The sequence below is a fragment of the Neoarius graeffei genome, chromosome 6, assembly GCF_027579695.1.
Source record: "Neoarius graeffei isolate fNeoGra1 chromosome 6, fNeoGra1.pri, whole genome shotgun sequence".
Taxonomy (NCBI): domain Eukaryota; kingdom Metazoa; phylum Chordata; class Actinopteri; order Siluriformes; family Ariidae; genus Neoarius; species Neoarius graeffei.
In genome coordinates, this window is record NC_083574.1 from 59,634,293 (window position 1) to 59,647,097 (window position 12,805).

Sequence of the window (12,805 nt, forward strand, 5' to 3'; positions counted from 1 at the left end):
GACCTCCCAGTCAGTCAGACGCGCTGTCACTCCTGTTAGCAATGTAGCTAGGCTCAGTATGGCCAACGGTATTTTTTGGGGCTGTAGTTAGATGCGACCAAACTCTTCCGCGTTTTTCCTGTTTACATAGGTTTATATGACCAGTGATATGAAACAAAGTTCAGTTACACAAATTGAAACGTAGCGATTTTCTATGCTATGGAAAGTCCGCACTATAATGACAGGCGTACTAACACCTTCTGCGCGCTTCGGCAGCGCATTGATACCTTCACTCCTCTTCGGGCACGGCCAGGCGGGCGAATGCCCTGGTCCGTCCGCCCTGTCTAAAAAAAATGGTACAACTCGAGCCCCATGGTAAAACTGGGACTTTGTCATTTTTCCGCATGAGGCCCATGGTAAAACCACACTTCCAGGAGGGGCTGCCGTCTGCCTCCCAAGCCGGCCGAGAGCGCTCCTCGTCGGGCATTCCAGGCGGGCGAATGCCCTGGTCCGTCCGCCCTGTCTAAAAAAAAAAAAAAAAAAAAATGGTACAACTCCGAGTGAAGGTATCAATGCGCTGTTGAAGCGCGCAGAAGGTGTTAGTACGCCTGTCATTATAGTGCGGACTTTCCATAGCATAGAAAATCACCACGTTTCAATTTGTGTAACTGAACTTTGTTTCATATCACTGGTCATATAAACCTATGTAAACAGGAAAAACGCGCAAGAGTTTGGTTGCATCTAACTACAGCCCCAAAAAATACCATTGGCCATGCTGAGCCTAGCTACATTGCTAACAGGAGTAACAGCGCGTCTGACTGACTGGGAGGTCGCACAAAGCTCGGAGAGGTACGGATCAGCTCGTCTCAATTCAGAGAAGAACATATTTCATTATGGAAGTACGGTGGACTGTTCCTTTAATATTCACCAGACTAATCAACCATCGACTTCATTCATGCGCCGTGTTCTTGTTTCTTTGATAGTCAAGAATTTCCTTGATGTTACGTACCTGGTTAACATCGTAGTAAAATGTAATCCAACACTGAGACTTTTTTCACCAAGTGGCAGCTGTCTTCAACTGGAGCGGGAGGGCGGGACATGACTGAATGGATGTTTCTGATTTGTCAGCTGTCATCCTTACACCGCATGGCATGCCCCAAGCGTTTACAACACAGAATTCCAGGTTCTCCGCTCCAAAATTGGCAGCTTCAAAACGATTGATTTTTTTTTTTTTTTTAACCGACAACCAAAAAAAAATTAACCGGTTGATGTTGATTCGGTCAACCATTGGTCAAACGGTCATCGGTTAACATCCCTAGTCTGCATTCGCACTCCGTGTGTAATAACGTATGCCTGTCAGAAAATGCAATTCATGTTTACGCGTTTGAATCTATTGAAAAGACTTGTGAGGTTGGATGGGAGGTGGGATGGACATTTACACTTTTATGTTCTGAAACAGACTCAGGAGACCGAAAAAAATTCAGTGTTTAATATTTGCTGGAAATTCTCAGCAACGATGCAGAGAATGAGATGCACACTGAGAAGGGGGGGAACCTGAAATAAAACCTTTAGTTCTTGTGTTGTTCCCAAACAGTAGCTTTCAGTCTGAGTAACATTAAAAGATTATCACATTTTAGATGATGCTTTGCTGAGATGGAAATAATTTAAAAGCAGCTTGAGTCAAATCTGAATTTGCTCACCGAACTCACGCTTCTCACTGTTATAGTAACGTTGACTCAGCCTTACTCGACTCATGCATAACTTTGGATTACTTTTAATCTTCATAAAAATGGAGATGGTCTACAGCAGAGGTGGGCAATTATTTTTTCCATAGGGCCACATGAGAAACAGAAAATTTTGTGGAGGGCCCATTTTTTCCCCAGTCACATTCACCCCAAAACACAATAAAGACATCACAATATTGTCTTTCTACTCCAAATATCAAACAAGATGCATCATATTATAATAATGATGCCCACATTTGTAGTCTAATCACCTCATTTGGTGTTTTTTATTTGTTCAGTGAGAGAAATCTAGTCTCTGTTGGCCTTTAACGAGTGCATCAAAGTCAGGTTGAATGTCTGAGGTGGAGATGCGAAGCACAGCTGACAGATGATCATCAGTCCATTCGGTGTAGGAATCAGATCTACAGATCGGCTCCGGCGCCTGCTGGTGACGTCACACGATGTGATTGGCTGGACCGTTTGAAGGATGACGTACAAGTTTGTGGTTGGTCTGGACAAATTACGGAAGTAGTTATCGCGGGATTAGGTTTCGTGGGATTTCATGTCATGTTCATGTCGCGCGCATTGCGTTTTTGTTGAACACAACTTCAAAATAAAAGCAATGCACATTCAGTCCATGCATGAGGTAAAATTAGAAAATACGTTTATTTTGTAATTTCTAATTAACCTTACGCGGGCCGGTCAGAATGAACCAAAGGGCCGGATGCGGCCCGCGGGCCGGAAAATGCCCAGGTCTGGTCTACAGAGTATCTAGTGTAGGGTTCATAGCAGTGTTGTAGTCGAGTCACTAAACCTCGAGTCCGAGTCCAGTCTCAATTCCCCAGTGCTCAAGTCAGTCAAGTCATTAAAAAAAAAAATTCAAGTCGAGTCCGAGAACAAGACTCCAACCGCACCATTTGACGGTGGCTGTTTCAGCGCCATTAACGTTCGTTTGTTCCTGAATATGACGTATGAACAGGTGAACGTGCGTTCTCTTTATCAGGGAGTGCGAAGTATTCTGTCAGAGATGGTTGGGAGACGGATGTAAGTGTAGAAGGTGTGTTTATTCATACAAGTGAAGACAGGTAGACAATCCAGAACGGCAGGCAAAATCGTAAGACGGTGAAACGGGCAACTAATGTGGTAATCCTGCTCTGGTCATTGGTACGCGAGTCTCGCTCTTCCATGAAATCATAGCATGCCAATCACCGTTGATAGAGAATTTGTGCTCTGCGCGAGGCTTACGGCTAGCTCGACGAACCCGGAACAACATGAGAATGGTGTGGAACTGCATGCTAATTCTCGCTAATTTCGGTGTTTTTAAAGAAGAAAGTTAAGACATTGGGTTTTATGCAGCCAAGTTTCTTTTGGTAGCATATTTTGGGCGCTTGACCTTAATTTGGGCGCTTACGATGTTATCCATCGCAGGTTTCATGTAATTGAAAGGCCTGGGCAATAGGTCAAGCGAGGCACAAACGGGCTATCGTAGGCTCGGCAGAATCAAAGACGAGAAACAGGAAATCGGGGGTCAGGAACCCAAACAAGGAAATAAGGCTCGGGAATGTCAGCAACACAGCTCAATACTTCGCAAAGTAAGTGTGTTTTCACAGCTTCTATATAGCCGTGCTGATTGCACCTTAATCCTGCGCAGGTGTGAGTCGTTTACGGCGCGCGTGAGAGTCCGCTTGGCACGCGCGCTGTCCGGAGCGCACCCGAGAGTCGATCTGATGCACGCGCCAAGGTGCGCAGCTGTGATGCACTTGCACGAAACTAGTACAAAAAAAAATGTCGATATAAATATCCTATCACAAATTATTATGGCATGTTACAAAAAATAAAAAAATCCGAGTCCTCATCTCCAGTTTTCGAGTCCGAATGCAGTTAATGCACGAATCCGAGTCATCAGTGCTCAAGTCCAAGTCGAGTCACGAGTCCTTAAAATTAGGGCACGAGTCGGACTCGAGTACTACAAGCCTGGTTCATAGAAACAGATCATTAGGGATCGGTCATTGGTACAAATTGTCGTAAATTCATCCAGATTGGTACAAATGTAACGTCTAATCTCTGTCAGTGCTTCTGTTCATGTGTGCTGCACATATTTCAGTGCCTTAATGCTGCATGTATCCAGATGTGTAACCTACTGACACCTGTACAATACCCACATTAAATGGTGGATGCGTGCTGGTTTTTTTTTTTTTACACCAGTCCATTGTAATAATGTGTGTGTCTTTCCTCAGGCAATGTTCAGGACAGTTAAGAAGAGGACTTTCCAGCCGGTTGCCATGAGGAACACGCTTGTTTGAACCAGTGCATTCACTTGCCGCAGGCAGTTCTGATGAGAGATGACTAGAAATATGGAGGAGAGGCTTCTTTTTAATTTAGTATTATTAAATACAAACTGTGTGACACTATTTAAAGGCAATTAATTATTATTATTATTATTATTATTATTATTCTGTTTATCTAGCTCATTTTTATTATAGTTTCTATTTTGTCAGTTTGTTGTGCTCTCATTGACATTGAACCAGAATTCCCTTCTTTGTTTTTATGGGTGGATTCAGTGCATAGTGTTCAACACACACACACACACACACACACACACACACACACACACACACACACACACACACACACACACCCCATATTGCAGTAAACTCTTCTTCAAATTATAACAAACACGCCTCCCTTATTCACAACTCAGGTATTTCTGACATGTCATTTAGCTTGCTCTTATATACACGCACACACACAGTACCAGTCAAAAGTTTGGACACCCCCTATTCATTCAGAGGTTTTTCTGTATTTTGTATTTTCTACATTGTAGAACAAAACTGAAGACATCAAAACTATGAAATAACATCTGGAACATAGATGGAATGATGTGGTAAGCAAAGTGCTAAAAACAAAACAGAATATGTTTCATATTTTAGATTCTTCAAAGTGTCCACTGTTTCCCTTGATGACGCTTTACACACTTTTAGCATTATCTTAACCAGCTTCATGAGGGAGTCACCTGGAATGCTTTTCAGTTGACAGGCGCCTCGTCAAAAGCTAATCAGTGCAATTTCTTACCTTTTTAATCTGTTTGAGATCAAATAGTAAATAATAATACAGTAAACAGTTGTTTACCCTGTTCAACGCCACAACTGTAGTAATCCATATTCTGTCAAGAACCGCTCGACTAAGTAAAGAGAAACGACATCTGTCATTACGTATTTTAAGACCTGAAGTGTCTTTTAATTCATAAAAATAAAGAAAAACAATTGATTTAGAAGGTATCCAAACTTTTGGTACTCCATCTCTGTGTGTGTGTGTGGAGGCTATTACACGGTGGCGTGAAGATCTGAAGTTTCTTCGAGTGATGAACATATTCATATTGAAATATTTTCAACACAAAAAGATAAACGTCATGTCTTCACGCCAACGTGTGAATTTTCTTTTTATTATATAGACACGTCCACAAACAAAAAGTACCCAAATTTATCAAATCAATTCATCGATTTGTTTATGAGTGAGGATATTGGCAATTTTTCTGTCCATATTCACTGGATATGAGCAAACGCACGCTCTGATTGGTTACTCTACTACTAGGATATTGGCTTGTAGACCATGAGTGAGTAGAGAAAAACAAAATGGCAGAGCGCATCAAGTCAGATATCTCACTCTATCAAGTATTTAAAAGAAACAGAATTTTAAAAAATATATAGTCCCCCCCCCCCCCCCCAAAAAAAAAAAAAAAAATCTCCTGTTCCACACTCCAGCCCAGTTGGTGGCGCCAAACTGCCAAAAACCCTAAAGAAGAAGAAAACGGTGGCGCGTGTTACCGAAACAACTGACAAAATAAAAACTTTACTTCTCCCCCCCAACACACACACACACACACACAAAAATGGAATAAAAGTATTTGATGGAAAGAACTTTTTTTTTTCAAGAATTGTTATTCTAGCATTTTTCACAAATTGCTCCTGTCATTTCGCCGGTTCGTTTACATTCTAAGCAGATTTTATTGATCGAATTTGCAAAAAATAAAAATGCTCTGTTTCTCAAAATCCAGTGAATGTGGATAGAATAAAAGAGTCATTCCACTCAATCTTGTCGTACATCAGCTCATGTACGACTCGATTTCGTGGAATAACTGTCAAATATGTTACTCGATGTCCCGACAAAAACGAGTGGCGAATTTCCCAGTAAAACGCTCGTGTCTATATAATAAATAAAATAACATATATTACACACACACTGAAATTTTACTGCCGACTTCACCACCACAGGTCTGTTTTTGTATTTGATTGAAAGCGTGTTGAGGATTTTTGAGAAGCTGTGCAGTTCCTGTGTATCCCGCCTCCAAGCTAATAGATCACCTCAGGCACCAGCACTCGTCTTTTTATTAGATTTGAATCATACAGATGTATTGCAGACCCAGACTTGCGAAGTATTTTTTTTTTTACAAATCTTGGGTCTCTGTCACTTTAAAAAAAAAAAACCCTCTATTTTAATGATTTTTATAGAGTACGCTTCAGAAATTATGTAAAAAGCCCAGCTTTTATCGTTTTTGGTCAGCGGTGCCGAAATTTAACCTGTGGGTGTCTTTGTGTGGCTGCACAATGACTAAAAATATGAAGTTTTTGTCAGAGAACCAAGATTAGTAATGTCATTAACTTTGCAACGCTGTTTGAAGCGTGGAAACTGACTAATTTGTTCCACTTCCTCCATTTTGTATTTGCTCAGATAGTGTTTAAGATGAGGGCTTTCCTCAAATTACTGACACCATCTCTACTGACTGTGTAGTTGTAGGTATTAGACTGATTAAAAACGACTGTTGGAGACACTGTACTTCAGCTATATATAGTGGAAGATCCGTTTAAAAAAAAAAAAGAAAAGGAGGGGTTTGGAGTTATGGTGGTTCTTTTATTTTCTTACCTCCTTTTTGGTTCTTTTCTCCATCGCAAGCTTGCTTCCTTCCTTCACATTTCTCCTCAGTCCATTCTCTCACGGTCATGCCATCACAAGCTTGGACACACAATATTGACTCGGTCACTGCAGGACGTGACCAAAGCCGTCTCCTTTCCCTTATCTGGGTCCGTATGGACAAAATGGCGCACAAATTCATCATTTTTATTCGACCGTACTCGCTTCTTTTAATGTTCTCGTAGCCTCTGACCATAGACAAAACCCATTTTCTTCTCCAGTGCCAGCCATTTCATCAGCATTAATCATTTTTCACTGCAACAATTGTTACGTCATTTATTTTACACCGGTATGTTCTGTTGTTTTTGGACATATTGGATTGTATTCTCATTTATACCTCAGCACATCACAGGACGCGGCAGTAGACACACAGCCTGTGCAATAGTGTGTGCGTTTGTTTGGTCTTTTCACCAATCACGTCTGAGGGTTGTGAACCCTTCAGGAATGGTCCAGATCGCTGTTTCTCAGCTGTTGTCATGGAGTAATCCAGGCCTGCACATTTTTACACGTTAACTCAGCCGGTTGAACCTAGTCGAGGTTTGTTCATTAAGTGATGAGTTGTGAGCAAGGAAAATATCCAAATGTGCACGCGGTACTCCAAGACCAAGATGGAGAAACACTGGTCTTCTGAAGTACATCTAGTTCAAGATCAACATGAGCTAAAAGCCAAACTGTGGTTCACAAAAGAACGTAGCGTTCTACCCATGTTCCGTGTTCTTGATGTCTTTCTGGCTGCTCCTTTAGGTCATACTTTTGTGCACTTTTCAGGAGTGCGTTAATTCAACATATGAGTTCTGTTTCTTTTATTCTGGTACATGAATCGATGATGCTGAGTGGTGTTGCATGGAGACATCGTGTAACAGAGCTAGATCTAAAGAGCTCATACTTTTTACTGATCTGTACATAGTAAAGCCTGTGTTTTAGGGGTGTGTGTTATGGCAAAAAAAAAAAAATCTCTTCAGGAGCTCATCAATGGTTATCCACCCATTTGAAAATGGTCAAACATAGAGCTGAAGCTTGATCAGGGACCTACTATATACAAATGAAGGAAAGAATTGCGCTGATATCCTCCTAGGAAAAATTTGTCCCTCTTTGCTTATTCGTGTAGTGGCATCTGTGCCTCAGTTGACGAAGGAGCAGGACAAATAGAACTAAGCTGATTACAACAAGCTGTGCACAATTTACTTCTGCTATTATTTCAATTTTTTTGAGTTTTGGTTTTAGCCATTGTGAAATGAATTAGCCTCTACTTAGCATGAACCTTTAAATACATTTTAAAAATAAAAAAAAAATAAAAAAGGAAAACAATAGCTGAAAAGGAAAAAAAAACACACGTATGTACTGGCAACATGTTAAAGAAATATTGTACTCATTTAATTTTGACAGAATTATTTTTATTAAAATACACATCCATGAGCATATGACGGTTGTCTCTTGTGGTGTTTTGCACATCTTTTTTTTTTTTTCTTTGCATTCAACAAAATATCAAATAGCTAAGAAATAATTTTGCTCAGTGTATGACACCTCATGAAGCCGTACTCTTAGACCTGGATGTCTTATTTCTCTGTATAAAAGCATTGGGCAAAAGAGCAAATGCATAATGGAGAAGGATCATTCCGGACTATGTGGTCTTGGGCAGGGTGGTTCGCACTGTCGCATCACAGCAAGAAGGTTCTGGGTTCGAGCCCGGTGGCCGACGGGAGCCTTTCTGTGTGGAGTTTGCATGTTCTCCTCATGTCCATGTGGGTTTCCTCCGGGTGCTCCGGTTTCCCCCACAGTCCAAAGACATGTAGGTTAGGCTAATTGGTGGCTCTAAATTGACTGTAGGTGTGAATGTGAGTGTGAATGGTTGTGTGTCTATGTGTCAGCCCTGCGATGACCTGGCGACTTGTCCAGGGTGTACCCCGCCTTTCGCCTGTAGTCAGCTGGGATAGGCTAAGCTGGATAAGCATACAGGATAAGCGGTTACAGATAATAGATGGATGGATGTTGACAAAGGTATACAAAACTTAATTTGAGGTACAGATTTCTATATGGATGGTGATGCAGTGGTTACTTGCACTATTGCCTCACAGCAAGTTGGTTCTGGGTTCGAACCAGCTGATCAACCAGTGAGGGTCTTTCTGCATGGAGTTTGCATGTTCTCCCAATGCCTGTGTGGGCTTCATCCCACAGTCCAAAGACATGCAGATTTGGTCAGTTGGCTACTCTAAATTGCCCATGAGTATAAATGGCTCTCTGTCCAGGGTGTACCCTGCCCCTCACCTCAAGTCAGCTGGGATTGGCTCCAGTTCACCATGACCCTCGGTAGGTGGGATAGATAATGGACAGATGGAATGAATGGATTTCTAAATGGCTTTTCACTTTTAATAAGAAACACTATGGCTCCCTCTACTGTTAATCTATGGAAGAAGACAATTTCCTGTAGAACACTGTATAACAGTAGTTAGGGATAGGCTCCAGCTTGCCTGCAACCTTGTACAGGATAAGTGGCTATGGATGGTCTTTGGTAATGGTCCTCAGTACAATGTAAAAATGAAGTGTTGTCAAAAGAGAAAAGTATATAAATTAAAACAAGGTCTTCCCCTTGTTTTTCTATCAAATCCGTGCCTTCCAAAATGACACGCATGTACTGCCCAGGCCAATGCATCTAAATTATAGTGTAAGAGGAAGAGCTTCCTGATACGACAAGCAAATGATTGACCACTAAGTTGGGGGCATCACAGAGTCTGGCGATTCCGCTTAGAGTCGATTAAAAGCATAGCCACATATATAAATTTACCCCGATCAGCCATAACATTAAAACCACTGACCGGTAAAGTGAAGTACATTTATCTCATTACAGTGGCACCTGTCAAGGGGTGGGATATATTAGGCAGCAAGAGAAGTCAGTTCTCCAAGTTGATGTGTTGGAAGCAGGAAAAATGGGCAAGCGTAAAGATCTGAGAGGCTATGACAAGGGCCAGATTGTGATGGCTGGATGACTGGGTCTGAGCATCTCCAAAACGGCACATCTTGTGAGGTGTTCCTGGTATACAGTGGTGCTGGAAAGTTTGTGAACCCTTTAGAATTTTCTATATTCCTGCATAAATATGACCTAAAACAACATCAGATTTTCACACAAGTCCTAAAAGTAGATAAAGAGAACCCAGTTAAACAAATGAGACACAAATATTATACTTGGTCATTTTAATTATTGAGAAAAATGATCCAATATTACATATCTGTGAGTGGCAAAAGTATGTGAACCTCTAGGATTAGCAGTTAATCTGAAGGTGAAACTAGACAGGGACACTCTAACGAGTGCAAACCCCGCCTTTTCCCTATTAAAATACACTGGGCGAAAATTTCGAAGTTCTGCCATGACCTTGACCTTTGACCTCCAAAATTTAATGGTTTCCTTCCTGGGTGATTGGCAACACGTACAAAATTTGGTGCAAATTGATCCATTGGTTCTTGAGATATCTTGCAGACACACAGACAGACAGATACACACACACACAGACTGACGCAGGTGAAAATAATAACCCCTCCGACTACTGTCGGCGGGGTTAATTAGAGTCAGGTGTTTTCAATCAATGGGATGACAATCAGGTGTGAGTGGGCACCCTGTTTTATGTAAAGAACAGGGATCTATCAAAGTCTGATCTTCACAACACGTTTGTGGAAGTGTATCATGGCACGAACAAAGGAGATTTCTGAGGACCTCAGAAAAAGCGTTGTTGATGCTCATCAGGCTGGAAAAGGTTACAAAACCATCTCTAAAGAGTTTGGACTCCTCCAATCCAGTCAGACTGTGTACAAATGGAGAAAATTCAAGACCATTGTTGCCCTCCCCAGGAGTGGTCGACCAACAAAGATCACTCCAAGAGCAAGGCGTGTAATAGTCAGGTAGGTCACAAAGGACCCCAGGGTAACTTCTAAGCAACTGAAGGCCTCACTCATATTGGCTAATGTTAATGTTCATGAGTCCACCATCAGGAGAACACTGAACAACAATGGTGTGCATGGCAGGGTTGCAAGGAGAAAGCCACTGCTCTCTAAAAAGAACATTGCTGCTCGTCTGCAGTTTGCTAAATATCACATGGACAACCCAGAAGGCTATTGGAAAAATGTTTTGTGGACAGATGAGACCAAAATAGAAGTTTTTGGTTTAAATGAGAAGCGTTACGTTTGGAGAAAGGAAAACGCTGCATTCCAGCATAAGAACCTTATCCCATCTGTGAAACATGGTGGTGGTAGTATCATGGTTTGGGCCTGTTTTGCTGCATCTGGGCCAGGACGGCTTGCCATCATTGATGGAACAATGAATTCTGAATTATACCAGCGAATTCTAAAGGAAAATGTCAGGACATCTGTCCATGAACTCAATCTCAAGAGAAGGTGGGTCATGCAAGGCAACGACCCTAAGCACACAAGTCGTTCTACCAAAGGATGGTTAAAGAAGAATAAAGTTAATGTTTTGGAATGGCCAAGTCAAAGTCCTGACCTTAATCCAATCGAAATGTTGTGGAAGGACCTGAAGCGAGCAGTTCATGTGAGGAAACCCACCAGCATCCCAGAGTTGAAGCTGTTCTGTATGGACGAATGAGCTAAAATTCCTCTAAGCCGGTGTGCAGGACTGATCAACAGTTACCGCAAACGTTTAGTTGCAGTTATTGCTGCACAAGGGGGTCACACCAGATACTGAAAGCAAAGGTTCACATACCTTTGCCACTCACAGATATGTAATATTGGATCATTTTCCTCAATAAATAAATGACCAAGTATAATATTTTTGTCTCATTTGTTTAACTGGGTTCTCTTTATCTACTTTTAGGACTTGTGTGAAAACCTGATGATGTTTTAGGTCATATTTATGCAGAAATATAGAAAATTCTAAAGGGTTCACAAACTTTCAAGCAACAGTAGTTAGTACCTACCAAAAGTGGTCCAAGGAAGGACAACCAGTGACCTGGTGACAGGGTCATGGGTGTCAAAGGCTCATTGATTCACATTGGGGCACGAAGGCTAACCCATATGGTCCAATCCCACAGAAGAGCTACTATAGCACAAACTGCTGAAAATGTTAATGCTGGCTAAAACAAAAAGGTGCTTAATAGTACTGTATTTTTAACCGCTTATGTATTTTATATCCATTACCAGATTTGTGCAGGTAAACAACCTGTCTCTTTTATGTGTAAAGTCCTTTGGTGTGGTTTTTCCCATGGTAATGATGACACAGGGATTTTACATGTGCAACCTTATACTTGAGCGAAACTGGATATGGTAACAATAGCGTTCATAGGGATTGAGAGAGAATCAAAAATAATGGACGTTTTCAATTACCTTTTGTTTACATTTATTTCACATGTTCATAAAAGGTGTCAATAATTTGACATACATTTTGAGAGAAATACTGTTCTTTTAAAAAGTAATTCTGGAACAAATAAATAGACAAATACATGGGGGGGGGGGAACCACATGCAAGGTATAAACTACTGTTATACAGTGTCCTACAGGAAATTGTCTTCTTCCATAGATTAACAGTAGAGGGGGCCATAGTGTTTCTTATTAAAAGTGAAAAGCCATGTAGAAATCCATTCATTCCATCTGTCCATCATCTATCCCACCTACCTACTGAGGGTCACGGTGAACTGGAGCCAATCCCAGCTGACTTGAGGTGAGGGGCAGGGTACACCCTGGACAGAGAGCCATTTATACTCATGGGCAATTTAGAGTAGCCAACTGACCAAATCTGCATGTCTTTGGACTGGGATGAAGCCCACACAGGCATTGGGAGAACATGCAAACTCCATGCAGAAAGACCCTCACTGGTTGATCAGCTGGTTCAAACCCAGAACCAACTTGCTGTGAGGCGATAGTGCTAGTAACCACTGCATCACCATGACACCATCCATATAGAAATCTGTACCTCAAATTAGATTTTGTATACCTTTGTCAACATCCATCCATCCATTATCCGTAACCGCTTATCCTGTACAGGGTCACGGGCAAGCTGGAGCTTATCCCAGCTGACTACGGGCGAGAGGCAGGGTACACCCTGGACAAGTCACCAGGTCATCACAGGGCTGACACATAGAGACAAACAACCATTCACATTCGCATCTACGGTCAATTTAGAGACACTAATT

General features: G+C 41.6%; 1 protein-coding gene across 1 annotated transcript in view; it reads left to right on the forward strand.

Annotated features, from left to right (window-relative positions):
• Positions 1–8,092, forward strand: part of ranbp10 (RAN binding protein 10) — a 182,626-nt gene extending 174,534 nt beyond the window's left edge. The window contains exon 15 of the mRNA XM_060923938.1: positions 3,941–8,092. The gene's annotated coding sequence lies outside the window, so the exon portion shown is untranslated. The remainder of the gene's footprint in view (positions 1–3,940) is intronic.
• The last annotated feature ends 4,713 nt before the right edge of the window (positions 8,093–12,805 follow it).